The following is a 486-nucleotide window of genomic DNA, read 5'->3' as shown; positions in this document are numbered from 1 at the left end:
GCACGGAAGTTCGGCGCACGTGTCGAGACCGTCGCTTCCACTCGGCCTCTCCCAAAGGTAGGACCGACCAAGCCGGATCGATCGGGGAACAGAGGTCTAACGCAGACGACACTCGCGAGGGCACCAGCGGCAGGCTTGTCCCTTCTCCGTCTTGGTACACACAATGCCTCTTTGCTTTTCGGATCGATATAAAGCTTTTGCCACCGTCGGTCTGCCGGCCGCCGCCCGCGGTCCGCGCTCAGACTCTGTCTGTCCGCAGCCCCCGCTGCGTTCTTGGACTTTGTCATTTTTTTCGGAAATAGCGAAAAAAAGCTTTTATCATTGTAAGTCGGAGCTCGCCCGGCCTCCCGCTTACTGAGTCACAATTGAGTAAGGCTCACTTAGAACTCTGCACTGTGTCAACCGTACCACTAGTCACCCTGCTAAGTGTGTCTGGAAAACGTGTTCCCGTAAATCTCCGGGAACCCCGCCAATCCCCCCGTACAG

Source organism: Mobula birostris, unplaced genomic scaffold (assembly GCF_030028105.1).
Source record: "Mobula birostris isolate sMobBir1 unplaced genomic scaffold, sMobBir1.hap1 scaffold_4975, whole genome shotgun sequence".
NCBI lineage: Eukaryota > Metazoa > Chordata > Chondrichthyes > Myliobatiformes > Myliobatidae > Mobula > Mobula birostris.
Note: the sequence above shows the minus strand (reverse complement) of the source record.